We start from the raw sequence: 20,805 nt of genomic DNA, 5'->3' as shown, positions 1-20,805 counted from the left end.
AGAAATGTGTTTTGCATGACTATACACAATTGTAATAAGTATTGTTTTTCTTGCTTTCTCATTGGGTGAGGAAGAAAGGAGGAACAGAGAGAAAATTTGAAACTGATAGAAAGAATTAAAAGTCTCTATGCTTTAAAATGTTTTAAAAATAGAAATATGTAAAAAAATTAAGGATAAATTAAAAAAAAGAAAATTAATGGGATTAAATCATTGTAGTAACTTTTTAGTAACTCTTTGTCTAGGCAAGTGGCCAAAGCATCCTGTACAAAAGTAATGAGATATTTCTGCTAAGGTGTCCTGGTCTCATCTTTCCTTTTCTTCCATGATGGGGAACACATGTGACCTATGCACAGAACCCACTCTTGCTTTAGTCTTTACAGGAGGAGAGTTTACACTTAATTTCCACTCAAGTAAAGACAACTGAATCCTCTGACCCTACAGTTGACTCATTTTAGCATCATGGTTAAAGTGGAAGAATTGGGACTTTCACTATGTAACTATAAAAATACCTGTAAGTTCTGCCTATCTTCTTCTATGAATGGAAATATAATGGTAACCTCATTTTAATGAAATAAAAAAATTTTAAGAAATAATAGTTTGCTGGTCTAAAAACTGTTTCCAGACTCCCAAGTGTGATGCTGGATTAGATCAAGGACAAATGGCCTTTTCCTGGGGAAATAGATTAAGGGTATAAGCAAAACTTGGACCAGACAATATAGCAATTTTTTTTAAAGCAATTGGGGTTAAGTAACTTGCTCAAGGTTACACAGCCAGGTGTTTCTGGGTGGGTGCTAAGTGTCTGAGCCCGGATTCGATGCCAGGTCATCCCGACTCTGGGGCCGGTGCTCTTACTCACTGTGCCACCTGGCCTCCCCTAAGCAATTGGGGTTAAGTAACTTGCTCAAGGTTACATGGCCAGGTGTTTCTGGGTGGGTGCTAAGTGTCTGAGCCCAGATTCGATCCTAGGTCATCCCGACTCTGGGGCCGGTGCTCTTACTCACTGACCCACCTGGCCACCCCAATATGGCAATTCTTGCCTTGTTTCAGATCATCACCTTCTACCCCTGAAGTGCTTTGGGCAATAAACTCCTTCAAAGAACAATCTCTCATCTCCTCCGGCTCCTAAAGAAATAGTGTTGTGCCCCACCCTTCTTCATTCAGAGAGGATCATATTGATCACAGAGAAGAATTCTCTATACTTTTTCTCCAGGAGAACACTTGAGGGGAGTAGTCAAAAAAGGAACTACCCAGTGACCATTATTTTGGTATAGTAACCTCAAAATTGTATTTTTTTTAAAGCAATCAGGGTTAAGTAACTTGCTCAAGGTTACATGGCCAGTTATTTCTGGGTGTGGTGCTAAGTATCTGACCCCGAATTCGATCCCCAGGTCATCCTGACACTGCTCTTACTCGCTGTGCTACCTGACCGCCCCAAGAATTTTTTTTCTTCTTTTTGGAGGGCAGTTGGGGTTAAGTGACTTGCCCAACGTCACACAGCTAGTTAAGTGTCTCAAGTGTCTGAGGCCGGATTTGAACTCAGGTCCCTCTGACTCCAAGGCTAGTGCTCTATTCGTTGCGCCACCTAGACACCCCCCAAAACTGTATTTTAATATAAAAAGTCCTTTTTCAAGAGTCCTGTAATGTTACTTCAAATCATTTTGGAGAACCAATCATGTTAGAATTCATTGACAAACTGCTAGTTGGGACATCTCTCTAAGTCAAAAATGACTTGGATATTAGACTAATGTTAAAATTACTTCGGTAAAAGTAATAATTACTTTAATATTTTTTTCTTTGACATATCCATAAAAAAGGACACAGGAACAAAATAAAGACATGTAGTCAAGTTCTGTTCAATCCAGATATAATAATGTATAACTGTACTCCATAGAGCTGATCCTGAGTCTTGGATACTTCTGTTGAAAAATATGACTTAATTAAATGACTTGGAGCTTTGGAAGTTGATGCAGCAACAACTGGGTGATATCTTGATCCTTCCCTACCCCATGACAGTATCTTGGGAGACTGAATGCTTAAAATGGAGAAACAGATGCCAGCTCAATCTTCTCCTTCTCTTCCCATAGACCACTACACTTCTAGTCACCCCATTCTTAACTCACACTCCCCATATCTCATCAATAGCCAAGTCTTTGTAACTGTACCTTTGCAAGATCACAAATGTTTTTCTCTTATTTCCCCTCACATGACAACTATACTGATTTAAATCCTCACAGCTTTCACTTAGACTTTTTCAAATGTAATTTTCTGGGGGTGGTTAGGTGACGCAGTGAATAGAGCACCAGCCCTGGAGTCACACACACACACACACACACACACACACACACACACACACACACAAAACTAGCTGTGTGACCTTGGGCAAGTCACTTAACCCCAATTGCCCTCCAAAAAGCAAAAAATAAAAAATAAAATGCAATTTTCATTTTTTAATTTATTTTTTTTATTTTCAGTTTATGAAATAAAACAAGCATTTCCATACCATAAATTATTGAGTCATTCCACAATTGATGGGCATCCCCACAATATCCAGTTCTTTGATCCACAAAGAGATTTGTTATAAATATTCTAAAACATAAACCATCTAGACTATTGAATTATCTCCCAGTTGGTCTCCCCTACCCAAGTCTCTCTGCTCGCAAACCCATTCTCCATGCAAGCTGTCAAATTGATATTCTTTAAACACAAGCCTAAGCATATCGCTCTTCTTCTTAGGCAGCTTTAGTGAATTTTTAATGCCTCTATGATAAAAATACAAACTCTTGTGGTTGACACTCAAAGTCCTTCATGATATGGCCTCAACTGACCATTCCAGATAAATTTCATTCAGCTAAAAGGGCCCACTTGCTATCCCCTAAATCCTACTTTCTGCCTCCTGTTACCACAGCCTTGCATGGGCTGCCCACTATTCCAGAGATACATTCCTTCCTTATCTCTGCTTCACAGAACTTCTAACTCCTTTCACAACTTACTTCAAGCTGTTTTGCCATCATTTTTCAGTAGTGTCTGACGCTTCATGACACCATTTGGGGCTTTCTTGGCAAAGATACTGGGATGGTTTGCCATTTTCTTTTTTTTTAGCTCATTTTCATATAAGAAAATGGAGCAAACAAGGTTAAGTTACTTGACCAGGGTCACAAAACTAGTAAGTGTCTGAGATCATATTTGATTCAAAAAGAAGAGTTTTCCAGAATCCAGACCCAGCTCTCCATTCACAGCACCATGTACCACATCTTAAAAGAGGCCTTTCCTATTCTCATCCTCCTCTAATCCCATCCCTTCATTTTACAGATAAGGAGACTGAGACTTGGAGAGTTTGAGGACTTGCCCAAGGTCACAAGCCTAGTAAGTCCCCAAAGTAGGATTTGAATCCAGGACCTCCTGATTTGAGTTTCTTGATCTTAGGAGCATAGGATCATAGATTTAGAACTAGTACTAACCTTGTAGGTCCTCAAATCTAAGCTCCTCAATCTACAGACAACAAGCCCAGAGAGTTTTACATGACTCTGCCAGGGTCACAAGGCTTTCAACTGAGGTCTGATTTCAGCCCAGGTCTTCCTAACCACTACTCCAACTCCCAATCCACTTCAGTATTTCTCATGCTAAAAATGTTGCTTTCAATTTAATGTTTACTTATGTCATTTTAGTTTTTGTTTTGTTTATATTTTCTATTTCCTTCTCTGTGTACGTGTTGTATCACCTCACCCCACCCCCAGTAGTTCATGACAAATGCAAACAAGTTGTTAATGCATTCTCCTCACCCAGCACAGCACCTATGTAACAAGCATATAATAAACACTTGATGAATTTATTTTACAACAAGGAATCCAGGGCCTAAAGAGGCAGGAACTTGTGCTAAACCAGATCATGAGTGTGTTCCCTGCATTTTCATAATATACATCTTAAAGGCCACATATATTTATCTGCAGGCTTACTAAGCACAAAAAGATGATAAATACATAAATCTCCATTCACTCATTCAATACTGAGTAAGTACATTCTGCTCATATATGACACTAATTAAGGCTAAGCAAAGAACTATGAAGACAATTTTTGCCATTTAAGATGACCTTATTAGCAAAGGCCTGACAAAAAACTATGCAACTGTAATCAAACTGATAGATGGTGACAGGAACAGGAACTACACTTTCTTTGCTATAGGGAACTCCCAGGTAGGACAAATCCCTCTACTAATGCAGGTTGGTACCTTCTCTGCAATATATATGCTTTGAGAGTTCCCCAGAACACTGAGGTTAAATAGCCATCCCAGAGTTAGAAGGTCAATGTATATGACAGAGACAGGACTCAAATCCACATCCTTCTGCCTTCAAGTGCAGCTTTTATCAACTACCTCAGTGGTGTCAAAGTCAATTAGAAACAGGAATCACTAACCCATAAATGAGGATCCCTGTGGGGCTGAATATTAACTTACAAAATGACATATTGTTATTATCTTGTTATTTTTTATATGTTGTTATATTTTCATTTATTTTGTTAAATATTCCCCAGTTACATTTTAATCTGGTTCAAGACACCCTTGGGGGTGTTGTGGGATGTGGGCCCATAGGCCATGTCTTTAACACCTATGCATGACATCATGCTGCTCTGAGGAAAGAGCAAGGCAAGTGTGTTTAAATGTAGGCTTTGTGCGACCAAGGTCAAGTTGATAACCATCCCTCTAGGCTTCTGTTTATTTATAAAATAAGGTGGTTAGACTAGATAACCTCTAAGATTTTTTTTTAGTTCTAAATCCTATGATTCTGAACTACACTAGTAAACATCCCGGATGTGAGAAAATGATATAAGGATAAATAAATTAAAGGAATAAATAGAAAGTTGGGAGCCCAGTAAGAACAATCAATGAATTCAAGTTCATGGTGAATTTCTTAGAGAAGTTAAGCTAATATAAAATAGATTATATTTTCTTAGTAGTAGATACCTTTATTTTCCTTGTCTGGTCTATTTTTTGCCTTATAATAAATCACAGAATGACAGATTCACCAAAGCACAGAATTTCAGAATCAGAAGGTTCTTGAAGGGTCATGTAGTCCAACCCATACATGATGAAGAATTCCCTTCACAACATCCTTGACAAGTAGTCATCTACCCTGTGTCTGAAGTTTGACCCACCTTCCTGAGGCAGCCCACTCCTCTAAAACAGTTCTATTTTTTAGGAATGTATTTCTTACAGTCAAAATCAGACCCACTGCTTCCCCCCATGGTGCTTAGTTATACTGTTTTGGGCTATGCAGAAAAAATAGCGTTTCTCTTCCATATTAGGTTTCAATTATCACTACACTGATGGTTCTCAAATCTTTAAATTCAAGCTTGGTTTATATGTTGAGCTACAATCAACGCATCTCCAAATGTCTCTTGGATATCTCAAACTAGATGTCCCATAGGCAACTCAAACTCATTATGTCCAAGATAATCCTTCAAATGTTTAATATAGTAATCATTTTCCCCTTAAGCCTTCTCCAGGATAAATATGCTAGGTTTCTTTCATCAATCCTCATTTAACATAGTCTTCACCTCCCTCACCATACTGATTGCTTTCATCTGTATATGTTCAAACTTGTCAACATCAGAGCAGCTAGGTGGCACAGTGGATAGAGTGCCTGGTTTGTATTTAGAATGAGTCATATTTCTAAGTTCAAATCTAGCCTCCGACACTTACTAGCTGTGTGATCCTGAGCAAGTCATTTAACCCTGTTTGCCTCAGTTTCCTCATCTGTAAAGGGAGTTGGAGAAGGAAATGGCAAATTACTCCAGTATCTTTGCCAAGAAAACCCCAAAGGGGGTCACAAAGAGTCACACACAATTGAAAAATGACTGGACAACAACAAACTTTTCAATGTATTTATAAAGTGTGTCACTAAAAAAGAAAAAAATATTACAGATATGGTTGGGCGAGGACAGAGTACAGGGCTTTATTATTCTAGGAACTCTATGAGTCAGTGCAGATCTTGAACTTTGAAATTTCCCTTGTTGACCACTATATATTATCTCTTGATGAACCCAGTCTTTGGGCTCATAATGGTATCCAGTCCTACAAAGCCTCCCTGTTTCCTTTTTTAGGAATCTGTAGCATATGAAATACGCATGACTAAGAAAATAGAGGAGGGCTCTGAATGTTTTGATGGACTCAAGTATTGCTTCCCTTGTAACATTAAATCATTATCACCCAGAGTTGATGCTCAGGTAGATAAAGTGATACTTTTCCCTCAGGGTACCAAAATCCCAGGAAGTACATATACTTGGTATGGTGGGCTAGCCATGATGTAACAATCTCCACTCTCTAATTCTGTGAAAACATTCCGGAGTACAATAGCCATTCCTGTGACATTCCTGGAACCTGTATCCCCTCTTTTTTTTTACTATTCTTTTTTTTTTTTTTACCATTTTTTACCATTCATGGTCCCATTAGTTCAACTGAGTAAAAGGTGGGAATAGTTGTGGGTCTGTTGTCCTAGTAAGAAAAACAATTGGAATAACAAGCTGAAATTGTACTGTTATTTACCCAAACATATCCTGTGGGTTCAGACCTTGAGTACCCTTCAAACTCTGAAGAGTTCAGTTCAACTATTATGAAACCTTATAGCATTCTTCATTTTTCATAGACTGTACCTTCATTCCTCATTTTAGATGAGGAATACAGATGTGTGTCACATTTTATGACTGAGTATAGATTCTAGAAAATGTTCAGATGTCTCTCCATGTATGTGTGTATACACACACACACACACACACATATATATACATACACACAGGCATATATACTCACATTTACATATATGTGTATAGATGTACACATATAATATATATGCATATATATAACTTTTATTTTATTGCAAACTTAACGAAATTCAACAAACATGAACTTTTTTCTCCAAATAAAATGTGTTGTATGAAACCATGAATCTCTACTACATACAGTTTTTTTAAGTACACATTAAATTTATCACTAAGACAACCCATAAAGCCCTGCTATTCTCTGCTCCTTCTGAACTTCCTGACATTCTCTACTGTGTGTTTTTCGAATGTTTCATGGATGCTATTTTTCTTTCTTCTGGGGTTGGGGGAAAGATTACTATCACTACTCCCTGGCTCCCTCTACCACTCCCCTCTCTCTTAAATGGAACCTTCCCTTATATGAAATAAGTAGAGGCAAGCAAAACAAATGGACATGTTGGTCATTTCTGAAAATGCATGTCTCATTCTGAGCCTACAATCTATCATCTTCCTGCCAAGAAATGGGAAACATGTTTCATCGTTAGTGTTTGGGAGTCATAACTTATCATGTCATTGATCATAGTCCTAAAGATATTTAGAGAGGTTTTCCTTTATGATATTGTATTCATTGAATAAATTGCTGTTGTTCTAATCATTTCACTCTGCATAAATGCCTACATGTATTGCCAGATTCTGGCTTTCCTGACATGAGGCTTCTCTCAAGACTCACAGGCTTCCCTCTATTCTTTGGTAAAGTCCTGGACTCGCCTTGGTTTTTCTTTGCTTTTCTTAATCATTGTTTGCTCTGCTGCCCTTTTTAGAATTATTCTGGGGTGTGAGTGGGAGAGCTGACTTCCTCTGTGGTCTTTCAAAGCTCCATCATAATCAGAATTTAACCCCTTTGTGTATTTTTAAAACATGATAGGAGTGATTGGTATCATTCACTTGGCTTTTTTTCTGTTAGAAAGAAGCAAAGTCTCGAATTGCAATTGGTTATGATAACCAAGCACCGTATGTCAGGGGCAGATCTTTGCTCCACACTTTGGAACAAGTAGAATTTTTTTTTTAAGAGAAAGTTCTATAAAGACACCTGAGTTTTAGAATCTAGGAAATTAAGGGAACTCCCCCCCTTTTTTAGGTGATCAAATAATAAGCAAATACAAAAAACAATTAGTTGGATGAATCTTGATTTTAAAAAATCTTAAAGATGTATATTAGGACTGTTTGAATATTTTTAAGTCTCTTAAAGCAGAAATGTCAAATATGCCCCCTGCTAATCCCAAATTAAAATGTAATGGGGAAATATTTCAGAAAATAAATAAAAGTACAATAGAACACGGATAATGTTAATATGTGATTTGCTGAGTTAATATATGCCTGGGGATCTTTAAGTATTTTTAAGTATGGGTTACTGCTCCTTTCATTTTATATGACCGCCTTAAAAGAAAAGATGATGGGAAATTCAAAATAAAAAGTTTAATGTTCTGTAGACTAAATGATACAGAAACATTAATTGGAATTACAAAATAAATGAAACATCCTCTGAAACCATAATGTGCATTGCAAATGCTATATTACACCAACATATTAAAATAAATATTTTTCAGGAAAAATGGAAATGTAGAATTATCAGTCACTGTATTTTTAAAGGTTTTTTGGTTATTTTAATGTGGGATTACATTATACATATACATATATGTATATATGCTACAATAGTATAATATATAACATAAGTATGTATATATTATATATTCATTTAAATTGTTCTTAAGTTTTGAAGACCTGTATTATTATTATTGTTCTTTAAGGAATCAGGGTTACAGTCTAAAAAATATTTGTTGCTGTAATTGACTTTCTTTTACTAAATTATTTAAAGCAAACCCATCGATCCTTGTTACTTGACTACATGATAATTACCAAAAGGTAGCTGGATATGTCATATCTCCCCTCACCCCCAACTTCTAGGCTGCAGTTATCAAATGGTCTAAAATTAGTAACTTTTATAGTACACAATATTTGACTGCTTCTGAGTTTATTATACTGGCAATGTCACTACTGTTCACAAAGCCATATTTTAGGAAGTATTCAAGTCTTCCATAATAGCTCTATTGCTCAGAAACCTTCCTGAAACTAGAGACAATCTGTATGAGACTAATCCCCCAAGGCTAGGCCTGTTAGCTATTAAAGTAATCCATGACCCTGCTATCGAGTGAAAATATCATTGGATTAGAAGGCAGGTGATCTATGTATGAATACCAGTTCTGTCACTTACTAATTGTATGGCTTTAAGCAAGTCACTTGATCACTCTGAAACTCAGTTTCCTCACCTGTAAAATGAGGATAATCCCTGCACTATTTTCCTCCCAGGGCTATATAATGAACAAACAAGAGAATGTAAATGAAACATATCAATGTCCCCTCCATCCTGACAAAACCCTCACTTCATCCAATCATCCCCACCAATCATGATCCTCTTTCTTCCTCCTTTTTATGGTTAAAATCATTGATAAAGCCATCTTTAAATCAGTGGTTCTACTTTGCCTCTTTTCAGAGTCTTTATAACACTTTGCAATCTGGCTTCCTGCCTCATCATTCAACTCAAACTACCCTCCCCAACAATCTATTACCAACAATCTATTGACTGCTTAAGTCTTTTTTTCAATCTTTTCCTTCCTGCCTGCTTTCAAATATTTGACACTATCATCTTCTCCTGGATATTCTTTCCTCTCTAGGTTTTCATGACATTGATCTGTTCTGGTTCTCCTCCTGTCTGTCCATCATGCCTTTTTGGTTTCCTTTACTGGTGATCACACACACATGCATGTATGTACACAGACATACTTGTATATGAGTATACACATGTATAATATAGATGGTATATTATATACTATATGTATTACACATATATATTATATTTTTCTCCTAAAGAAAGGAGCAAAATTTCAAACTGCGATTAGTTATGATAACCTAGCACCATACGCCAAGGGCAGACCTTTGCTCCACACCTTGGAACATACAGAATTTTTTGGTATAATATTATATATATAAACACATATGTATATATGTATGTGTACACATACATACATACACACATACACATTATACATACATACACATCTTTCATTGTGTCCCCAGCATTTACCACCATCTTTGGAAATAGGAAGTACTCAATGAATTCTTGTCAACTGCCTAAATGACTAACTGATTGATTATTTAGTAACCATAAATCTTTAGGTAAATAACGTTCTTCTTTTCTGATGACTAACTATATTGTAGTATTCATTCCTATCACTTTAGTTAACTTAAAAAGCTACTCATTATAATCCTGGGCAAAGAAACATATCTCTGATATACTCTATATGTGGACTTCTCAGCAAAATCCTCAGGCAAAGTGTTCTGAATTTGGAGACAAACTGTTTGACCTTAAGTAAATTTAATTTCTCTGAGTCTCCATTTTCTGGGGTGTGTGGAGGGAGAGCTAGACTGATTTTAAGGTCTCTTCTGTCTTTATGAGTCACACATTCCACTTATCTAGAATTGCCAACAGAGACACTTGAGTATAATAGGTATAAAGGCTAGCCTTTGTGTTAGCTAATGAGGCAAGAGGTAGGATATGTTTATTTCTGATGAGCTTAGTAGCTGGGCTTTGGGGATCCTAGAGGAAGCACAGAGGGACTTGTGGGGTGATGACTTCTACTGGGCCTCTGAATACCCTGGAGCTCTATGTTGGCAGGCTTAACTGAAGTGAGCCACAGATAAGGACCAGAAGGGGGAAGGGCACAAAGGGAAATGTGATCTTGAGAAAGATCAATTATAAGAACACAAAAAGGTAATGGAAGGTGGAAAAAAGAAGTGGGCTCACATGAGAGGATGAACTAGATGGTCTTAGTGGATAGAGTGCTAGACTTAGAGTGCTTATATGACCTTTGATAAATCATTTTAACTCTCACTCTCAGTTTTCTCATCTGTTTAATGGAGATAGTAATATCTGTAACACTCACCGTCCAGAGTTGTTGTGAGGATAAAATGTGATCATGCATAAAAAAGCATGTATTGAGTGCTTACTATGTACCAAAACCTTTGGTAAAAACCTGAGATATGAATAAAAAGTAACAATGAGTCCTGCCCTCAGGAAGTTTATACTTTAATAAAAGAAGACAAAACATAAAGGGTGGTACAAAAGGATCATTTCTCTTTGGAAAATAACAGGGATAGTGAGTGAAGCCAGAAGGGAGTAGAATGATGCCCGTTTTCCAGAAGCAATGAAAGTATTGATTATGATTCTAGAACAGGAAATCCAGGGCCAGTGAGAAGAGAGGTGCATGAGGAGATGGCCAGGGGATAAAGTGAAAGCATTGCTGGGGTTGTCCTGGCTGAATGTGGTGGAGATTGCAGGCACTCAGCAATAAGAACAATGAGGTTACAGGGGACAGTATGACGGGAATGAAAGAGTTAAATTGTGCAAGATGTGGTCTCTGGTTCAGTCAACCAGGTGAAGCAATGACAAGGGAGTAAGGCAGGCAAAGCCCTATAAATATATTAACTATCATTTCTATTAACAAAGGGAATACAGTCATGTCACAAACTGAAGATGAGAATGGGACTTAGGCTCAATGCTCCTAGGGAGATCACAGGGAGAAGGGAATGAGAAGGGTTGACTTTCATTCTGGGGAAGAGATGTTGAAACAGTTTCCTGGGGAGAAAGAAGGGAATCAAATGTTGCCTAAGCTGTAAGTTATGGTTATATTGCCTCCTCCTTTCTTTAACTCGGGGTGGGGAAACTCAAGGCCACATGTGGCCCTCTAGGGCCTCAAGTGTGGCCCTTTGATTGAATCCAGACTTCACCAAACAAATCCCCTTAATAAAATGATTTATTCTGTAAAACTTGGACTCAGTCAAAAGGGTGCTCCTAAGGACCTAGAAGGCTGCATGTGCCAAGGCTGCAGGTTCCCCACCCTTGCTAACTATTTTATTGCCACAAAGGAGATGCTTGTGAGAAAAGATTGTTATAAAAACCAAAAGGATTAGTGACTTAAACAATACATTTATGATGACAGGCTAAAACAAAATATAAAGAGTAGTATGAGAGTGGCGGGAGGAAGCTTACAGGAAAAGGATGTGGTCTATAATTATGTGTTACTATTAGAGCAACAGGAATCCAGCACGTGTGTGTTTTGTTTTGTCTTGTTTTTTTTTTAACATTTTCCCCAGGATAAATCATTTTAAATGCTGTCCAACACCTGGGGTGGGGGAAGGGGAAGTTGTTTTTCAAAAATTTTACTAACATGAAAATGACCAGGTTTGTTTGTGTGTTTGTGCATGTGTATGTGTGTTTTCCCCATGAAGAGAAGTTGGAAGGTGAAAGGATCTGAAACAAAAGTCTGCTGTGCTTAGAGTTTACAGAGGGGAGAGAGCTTAGAAAAGATAGACTAACCCTCTTATTGTACAAACAAAACCCAGAAAGGAAAGGAGGCTCGTCCACAGAAATAAAAGTGGCAAGCGGCAGGTCCTTCGATGCAAAAGCCATGTTCATTCCACAACACCCCCTTGTCTACTACCCCAATACTCATTCAAGAAGACTCCCCAGCCAAATGCATCATCAGGTTTAATACTCATATTTCCCTTCAGATTCCTCTACAGCTTTCCCAGTCATCTTCACTAGCAAATATCCCTAGTGCCTGCAAAGTTGACCCTAAGGCCATTTCTCCTTCTAACACAGAATGTGAGTTTCTATGATCTGGGGGTGGCTAGATGGCGCAGTGAATAGAGCACCAGATCTGGAGTCAGGAGGACCTGAGTTCAGATCCGACCTCAGACACTTAACACAAAAACTAGTTGTGTGTCCTTGGGCAAGTCACTTAACCCCAGTTGTCCTCCAAAAAAAAAAAAAGCAAAAAAAAAGTCTATAATCATTACATAATTTGTTTTCTGTGGGTTAACACTACTTGGATTGTTATACTTGGGAAAAATTATATTATTGCTGGGATTTTTCCTCCCCTTTTAAAGTTTTGTTTTATTTTGTTTAAATTACTACAAGGAATTAAGCCCATCAGTATTTTTCCTTTTTTTTAATTCAACAGCAAATATAAATATATATCTGTAACATAATTAATTATGTATTTAATACACTTGATGTTTCAGCCATATTTGAGGAGGAGAAGAGGACGAAGAGGAGGAAGAAGAGGAAGAAGAGAAGAAAGAGGAAGATGCAGTTATTATTATATAGTGCTTTAAGTTTACAATGTCCTTTAAAAATATCATTTTGGGTGCAGCCAGGTAGCACAGCAAGTAAGAGCACTGGCTCCAGAGTCGAGATGACCTGGGGATCAAATCCGAGCTCAGATACTTAGCACCACATCCAGAAATAACTGGCCGTGTAACCTTGAGCAAGTTACTTAACCCTGATTGCTTTAAAAAAAAAATGTTATGTTGTTTGATCTTCATAACAATCCCATAAGGAAGGTTCTATTACTATCCTAATTTTATGGATGTGAAAATTGAGTCATACTTTAAGTGACTTGCCCAGGGTCACAGAGTGAGTAAGTGTCAGGCTGAATGTAAACTCAAGTCTCTTGACTTCAGGGTCCGTGCTCTATCTACTGCCCTATCTGGTTGCCTGCACTGCTCTGTAAAAGATGAACATTTCTCTGTGTTCATGTTTCCTGAAGGGAAACATCTTAGCTTCCTCCTAGTCATTGTTGCTATTCCCTCAAGCATCACTTTCCAAGGCTGAAATATGACTGCGATCTTTGACATATTCTCAGCATCTGTCAGGTTTGGCATCCATGATTTCTCTTAAATACGAAATAACTCTGAAAAATGTATTTTGTTAAGGGAAAAGGCTGTAAGAGGAACGATGTTTTCATATAATTGGACTTGATTTCCTTAATGCAGTACCTTTCAGTACCTAATCTTGTAGAGTTAATTTCATGTGCCAAGTGAAGTACCTCGAACTAACCCTTCTGCTATTTGTTCCATCAGTTCTATGGAAAATGCCTTGTTGCTAAAACCTTAAAATACAATTGTTCTTCTCTTTGTCTTCTGCATCTCATGCTGTAAACAGGCATGTTTCAGACACATTCTGTAATCAAATTATGTGATAATATTTATATAAACCATTATGTAAGTGTTAAAAATCGATATTATTCGCAACAAAAATGCAGAGTAAGTTTAGAAGATTACAGAACCACAGAATCCTAGATTTAGAATTCTAAGGGAAATAAGAAGCCCTCAGGTCTAACACCCTCATTTTACAGATGAGGAAACTGACACCCAGAGAGTTACTTTCCCAGGGTAATAGAGCTTGTAAGGTTTGGTTGTTGTTGTTTGTTTGTTTTTAAGGTAGGACAATTGATTCTCATTAACTAAAAATTTGAGTGTTTTTAAGTCTTCAAATTAAAATCTAATCATCCCTTGGACCTGGTTTTTTTTTTTTTTGCCATTTATAGTAGGCGATAATGATAATAGTTCATTCATATAGTACTTCAATGTCTGTAATACTTTTTTTTCTCATTTGATGTTGACAACAACCCTGTGAGAGAAGCACTATAACTAATCTTCAGAAAGGTTCAGAGACTTGTGCACGGCCACAAAGGAAGACCATCATATATCCACAGCCCTTCAAAACAAACACCTCCAAGAAATTGTTTGTTTCTTTTACTCCATATCCCCAGTCTGTTATCAAATCCTGTATTTCATCCCAATATTTCCCAAAGATGACGACTACTAAGATCCCTTCCAGCTGGAAATCAATGACACTACGAACCCCTACCTAGACTGCTTCAGCTTCATTTTCACCTCAAGCGCAATCTCAGTATGATATATTCATTGGAGGCTCATAGATTTTTAACTGTAATAGACCTCATTGACTCCAGGCTCATTATTTTACAGATGAGAAAGCTGAGTCTGAGAAAGGTATATGACTTGGTATAGAGAACCATTCTTGGAATCATGAATTCTGGTGACCATCTTAGTGCTTTAAAACGTTCTTGTGTTTATGGACATGTAGGTACATGGTGTATATACATGTGCACTATATGTACATACATACATATATATACATGTGGATATATAAACACATGCATATACACCTATACATATATAGTATATGTGTACACTGTAAGCACAACATATTATACATATATCCATACATATTTGGATATATGTGTATTATATAAATATGTATGTATATAAATACATACATATTTATACAAATATGTATGTATATAAAATATGTATACAACATATATTATATATTATATTGTACAGATAAAATCAGCACATTCTAAAATATTATTCTTCATATTTTCCCAGGTTCACAACATCCTTTGCGTATCCCCTTCTTTCCACTCATACAGGCATCACCCATTTCAGGTTCTCATCACCTTTTGTCTAGATCGACTATTGCAATAAGCTTCTGAGTGGTCTCTTTGCCTCAGCTCTCTCCCCATTCCAACCCACCTCCTGCCCCTCAACTGCCAAAGCGATTTTGCTTAAGTGTATGTTTGACCACGTTATAAACTCAGGTATAAAAACTCAGGTATCTCCTATTATCTCCAGGATCAAATAGAAAGTCCTCTGTTTAAATCTCTTCAAAGACAGGTCCCTTCCTACCTGTTCTTTATTGCCCTCTACACACTTTATGATCCCAGCGATGCTGGCCTGCTTCTCGCTCCACACATAACACACTTCATCTGTTATTTTCATGCCTTTGCACTGGCTGTCCTCCATGTCTCCCTTTTGACCTCTACTTCTTGGCTTCCCTTAAGACTCACCTCAAATATCACATGCTGCAGAGAGGACTTTCCATTCCTTCACTTGGCTAGAGTTTTCTCCACTAAGGTTATCTTCTATTTCACACACACACACACACACACACACACACACACACACACACACACACTTTATTTATATATATATATTATTCATTTATTTAATTGTTCATTTATTTATTTGTTTACTTATTCATCCATTTATTTATCTGTTCATTCATTCATTCATTCATTCATATATGTGTATATATATATATATATATCTTTCATTATGCTATAAACTCCTTGAAGGCAAGTGCATATTTTTGTCCTTTTATCTGCAGAGCTTATCACAGTGGCTGGCACATAATTAACAATTAAAAATACTTTCTATCGTTTTATTTAGCATAAGACTACAGTAAGTACCATGAATTCAATAGGTAATGTGGAGAAGTGGAAGGAGGCCTTGAGATCGATGCCTAGGCCTGTTACTTACTAGTCATATGACACTGAGCAAGTCATTTTAACTCTCTGGGCCTCAGTTTCTCCCATCTCCATTTCTTTGCATAGCTATCACCCCTCCCCCATCAATGCCTGGAATTCCCTCCCTACCCAATTCTCTCTCTTGAAATCCCTAATTCCTTCCAAAGGTTAACTCAGTAGCCACCTCCTACAAGATACCTTCCCTAACAACCCCAGTTGTTAGTGCTACCTCCCAATTATATTGGATTTACTGTGTATATCAAATAACCAAAATGCATTTATTATTTGCTGGGCACTGTGCAAGCAGCAAGAGATAAAAAGAAAATCATTGATAGACCCTGATCTCACATTCTAATGGAAGAGACAAAATATATAAAAATAGCAATATATAAGATGTATGTACATGTTATTTCTCCCAGTAATAAGTTCCTGAAGATCAAGGAGTATTTCATTTTTTTCCTCTTTGTATATAAAGCACAGTGATTGGCACATAGGAGTTGTTTAATAAACGCCAACTGACTGAATCAACGAATCTAAAGTTTCCTTCCTTTGAGAAACTCAATGATTAGGTGAATTTGGGTCCATTAGATCTGAGTCCATCTGTAAACTAGTGCTGTCTTTCTATTTCTTTCTGCCCCAAATTTCCAAGTTATTTTTTCAACAACAGTTACCCTTCCATCAGATTGCTCAGCATGAAGCTGAAGGACTCCAGAAGGAACTTTGTGTGAGCACCAGAATATCTTCTTTTAGACAACATGTTCAGAATATCAAGCTCAGATTGCCAAAATGAAAAGTGGTTAATTAAAGCTCTTCATACATGGTGGGACTTACTTTCAATAGAGACTGCTAAATAGCCTTCAGAGTACCTGTCAATCATGTGGGAATAAGGGACAAAATCCTTGAAAAACCTTCACAAGTACAAATAGTTGGCATGCCTAAAGGCATTCTGGTAACCGAAGGTGACATGGAAGCCCTTGTTATTTGCGTGAGTAGCATCCAAGTCTATTTAAAGAACCGCAATGTACTTTTAGAGACTTTCAGCCATTTAAATACTGGTGGCATGCAAAGCAGTCATTAAAATGTGTCAGAAAAATGAAGCTGTGAAGAAGCGTTCCAGTATTTACAGAGCGTTCAAGCTGATATCAGTTATCATTCCAAAAGGAAATAAGGACACACTTACCAAAATATAACAGAAGGAAAACCTGTGATCATCAGAATGGCCTAAATTACAAGGAAGAAAGAAAAAAAAGATAAGAACAGGCAAGAAATCAAATCTGTCCTCAAGTTTGCTTCCAATTTTGAATTATATGAATCCAATTTCTCTCCCTTCCTATTGACAGTTCCCTTGAATAGGTAGCAACTATTCTGGATCTGGAATGCCACTAAGAAATAGTAGCTCCACCAACATTGGATCCCCATCAAAGATGTGATTTTAGACATATATGGAGAAATGAATTGCATAATAGAATAATGGCAAATGTTATGCTTTATGACAAAAGTTTTAATCTGGGATCTATGAATTTCTAATAGATTTTTTTATTTTTTTTTAAAGCAATCAGGGTTAAGTAACTTGCTCAAGGTTATAAGGCCAGTTATTTCCGGGTGTGGTGCTAAGTGTCTGAGGCCAGATTTGATCCCAAGGTCATCCTGACACAGGAGCTGGTGCTCTTACTCGCTGAGCCACCTGGCCGCCCCTAGGGATCTATGAATTTAAATATATATATATATATATATATATATGTATATGTAGAGAGAGAGAGAGAGAGAGAACTGTATTTTAATGAAACTGTTCCTTTGTAACACTATATATTTTACTGTCTGCATTTAAATAGCATTTTTCTGAAAAGGGGTCCATAGACTTCACCAGACCATGAAAGGGTCATAACATACACCCCCCAAAATAATTAAGCCCTACTCTGTAGCCAAAATGACTTATCTATTGCTGCATGCTTGGATAGCATGAGATTCAAAATATTAGCTGCTTCTTGACTAACACCTCAATAATACTAACTGGAAGATGGTGAAAAAGGAACAGAAATGATGAGAGCATGAAAGAGGCAAAAAAAAAAAAAGGAACAAAAAACCATGCTCTTTTGTGTCAACTGGAAATTTATAGAAGAGTTCCACAATAGAGACAAAATAATAGACCGAATTAAAAATAGCAAATACCTAAATGATATTACAATTAGCTTCAAACTCCTGAATTTAGTCTCAGCATTGTAAATAAATTTTAGACTAGTATCAACAAGTATCTGAAGAGGGGGTGAATCAAGGACAAAATGTGTTAGCCAACAGGGTTTGTTTCCTCTTCAACTGCAGCCCCAAACAGAATAGACATTTATGCCAGTAAAATGGTAACAGAGGTTGAAATAGAGAATTACTCTTCTGACTCTGAGATGAACAGCAAATGTGGAGTTCAACTCAAATGTTAATAGAACAATGATACAGAAGCAGTAAGTCACTTACAAGCCTAAATGCAAAAAAAAAAGCTGAAAACCTGTATTATTTTATAATCTGATACCCATGTGTATGGAATTGATGACAAGCCGGTGCATCTTGCAGGAATTTTTTTTTTTGGAGGGGGCGGGGGGTTATGACCCTAGGATCCTTTTTGTTTTCTTTAAAATTTAATAGATACCAAGTGATTGATTTTAACTATGATCCTCGACCACATGTAAAAGTTAGTCTCCATTTTTGTGTGTGTGAAAAGGCTAACAGAATAAGAATTTATGTTTTTGAGGACTCTTTGAACACTGAGTCAGTAGAAGCCCTGGGAATAAAAAGCAGCATTTGTGAATTACATTATTAAAGTAAGCCACCTTTGACCTGAACTAAGTATAAAATGCTCAAGCTGGAATCATTAATATTATCACTATCATGGTGCTTGATACTCCACAAAATAAACACGGAGACATTGACCCTGACCTAAGGAGACTAAATAACCAAAATATACAAGATACATACAAAGACACTTACTACCTACTGATCCTCTAACTCAAATTCCTCCTAGAATTCTGCAAGTGACTGCTTCTGATAAGATACAAAAGTCACAATATGTTAGCCATCGATATTTCCTACACGTAAACCTAGTTAGTGAATCTGTCTGGATTCACAAGGCTTTCTAAAGAATAAAGATCTTAGGCTGCAAGGCCGTTGTTATTCATTATGATACTTTAAAATCTCAAAAGCAAGCACATATGTGTGTGTGTGTGTGTGTGTGCGTGCACGTAGGTGTACTAAGAGTCATTCTAAATTGATTTGAAATTTGGGTTCTTGGTGGATTTCTTTTTTCTTTTTTTTTTTAATTTTAGAACAACTGAGTTCTTGGTTTGCCATTTTAAAAGCTGTAGCATGGTGTACTAAGATCAAATGACCAACTTTGAATAAAAGCCATAACACTCCTGGCTGTATCAAGGAAAATGATTTCATTCTGCTATTATTTCCTAAGAAGTTCAGGTATTTATACAGGACTTAGCTCTAAAATAAAATCAATGCCCTGAGATTTATTGAGTTATACCTTAAAGTGACATAAGAATTTTCTATTCTAAATAATTCAGTTAATGGGAATATTATTCAATTAAAAGCATTTATTAATCACCAATATTGTGTAAGATGCTATACTAGGCACTATGAATTTTCTCTCTCCATACAGACATATGACTGTTTATGCATATGTGTATAAAATGTATATTGTATATGTATGTATATTTGTGTATATGCACATACCCATACATATCCATACTCACATATATCCATACATATGCATGCACCCAATTCCTGCCCTTATGGAACTTACATTCTCTCATGTCTAGGCTTCCTAACTTGAGGCCTGTGAATTTATTTTTAAGCTTTTGATAATTTTTTGTTTCTTTTGTAATCCAATGTACTTTATTTTTTACATTTAAAAACAATGTTTCAAAGACGCTATCAGCTTCAGTCAACTGCTACATGGGTCCATCTCACACGCACATATATGTGTATGTACATGTGTGTATGCATTCATGTATATATGTACGTATGCAGCAAATGCTAAGACCCTGAAGGAACCAAAAACAGTGGGATTCTAAGAAGCAGAAGGAAGATGAGGGTCACTTCTGTAAATGGATGTTGTGTAAAAAGAACAATGGATAAAAAAAATGTAAAATGAAATAAGACAGGAGAGGTAGATGGAAGGCAGATATAGAACATATTTTGTTTTAAAGACAATTTTAATGGATGTGTATAGAAATGTATGTGTATAGAAAGATCACTGGATCTGAAGTCAGAAGACTTGGATAGAGTTCTACGTAGGCTGTTTACTAGCTATGTGAACTCTGAGCAAGTGATTTTCTTTTCCCAGTTTCCTCATCTGAAAAAGAGAGAATTAAATTAGGTGATTTCCAAGATCCCTTCTGACTCTAGATCAATGTGTAAGAAATTTAATTATAATTTCTTTCAAATTAAAAATCAATGTGGCCCTTAATATAATTGACAGGCAGAATTTTTATGTATAAATGATTATTGTATAGAATTGTTCCATAGAATAATTTATTCAAAAAGACCAGTAAAATTTTGTCTGTAGATGAGGAGATTTAGATTTCAAGATTATTTTAGTGATAATAATATTTAATTAACTTCTCTTCCTCTATAAGGGCCATGACATTAACATGAAGTTTCTTTGAAAAGAAAAATACACATATACATACATAGGCATATACCAATTATGGTGTGTGGAGATTATACTCTATACTTAGGAGTACAGATGATTCCGGGTTTTGAAAGTTTACTCTAGTGAGATGTAAACCCTGGCAGGTTCTCCCAAACTGGAAAGATTTCAAATTAT

At 36.6% G+C, this 20,805-nt stretch overlaps 1 protein-coding gene across 4 annotated transcripts in view; it reads right to left on the bottom strand.

The window, feature by feature from the left end:
* Positions 1-20,805, bottom strand: part of SLC16A7 (solute carrier family 16 member 7) — a 260,082-nt gene that overhangs the window by 174,376 nt on the left and 64,901 nt on the right. For 2 of the 4 annotated variants that reach the window (XM_069080575.1, XM_069080583.1), the window contains exon 2: positions 17,164-17,204. The exons of the other annotated variants lie outside the window; for them this stretch is intronic. The gene's annotated coding sequence lies outside the window, so the exon portion shown is untranslated. The remainder of the gene's footprint in view (positions 1-17,163; positions 17,205-20,805) is intronic. 4 annotated transcript variants of the gene reach the window in all.

The sequence above is a fragment of the Petaurus breviceps genome, unplaced genomic scaffold (assembly GCF_028583685.1).
Source record: "Petaurus breviceps papuanus isolate PSGF00001 unplaced genomic scaffold, PetGlider_PUasm1.0 154, whole genome shotgun sequence".
In the NCBI taxonomy this organism is placed as follows: Eukaryota; Metazoa; Chordata; class Mammalia; order Diprotodontia; family Petauridae; genus Petaurus; species Petaurus breviceps.
Note: the sequence above shows the minus strand (reverse complement) of the source record. Positions and strands in the feature narration are given on the sequence as shown.